Below are 955 nucleotides of genomic sequence, written 5' to 3'. Positions count from 1 at the left end.
TGGGGCCAGACACTCAGGGTCAGGGGAAAATCCAATATATATCTGGTGATATCTCGGGTGCTATTACAGATAGCGCAATAAATCAAAGTGCATTGTCTGTAGGAGGCCCTGGCGCATGAATCTGTGCAGCGGGAACGACCTCGGACCACCAGGGGCCGAGAAAACCACAGTCTCATGGGGCCGGATACTCAGGGTCAGTGAAAAATCCAATATATATGTGGTGATATCTCGGGTGCTATTAGAGATAGCGCAATAAACCAAAGTGAATTATCTGCAGGAGGCCCTGGCGCATGAATCTGTGCAGCGGGAACGACCTCGGACCACCAGGGGCCGAGAAAACTACCGTCTCATGGGGCCGGTCACTCAGGGTCGGTGAAAAATCCAATATATATCTGCTGATATCTCGGGTGCTATTAGAGATAGCGCAATAAACCAAAGTGAATTATCTGCAGGAGGCCCTGGCGCATGAATCTGTGCAGCGGGAACGACCTCGGACCACCAGGGGCCGAGAAAACGACCGTCTCATGGGGCCGGACACTCAGGGTCAGGGTAAAATCCAATATATATCTGGTGATATCTCGGGTGCTATTGCAGATAGCGCAATAAATCAAAGTGCATTGTCTGTAGGAGGCCCTGGCGCATGAATCTGTGCAGCGGGAACGACCTCGGACCACCAGGGGCCGAGAAATCCACAGTCTCATGGGGCAGGACACTCAGGGTCAGGGGAAAATCCAATATATATCTGGTGATATCTCGGGTGCTATTAGAGATAGCGCAATAAACCAAAGTGAATTATTTGCAGGAGGACCTGGCGCATGAATCTGTGCAGCGGGAACGACCTCGGACCACCAGGGGCCGAGAAAACGACCGTCTCATGGGGCCGGACACTCAGGGTCAGTGAAAAATCCAATATATATCTGCTGATATCTCGGGTGCTATTACAGATAGCGCAATA

Source organism: Nomia melanderi, unplaced genomic scaffold, assembly GCF_051020985.1.
Source record: "Nomia melanderi isolate GNS246 unplaced genomic scaffold, iyNomMela1 scaffold0014, whole genome shotgun sequence".
Classification (NCBI taxonomy): domain Eukaryota; kingdom Metazoa; phylum Arthropoda; class Insecta; order Hymenoptera; family Halictidae; genus Nomia; species Nomia melanderi.
Note: the sequence above shows the minus strand (reverse complement) of the source record.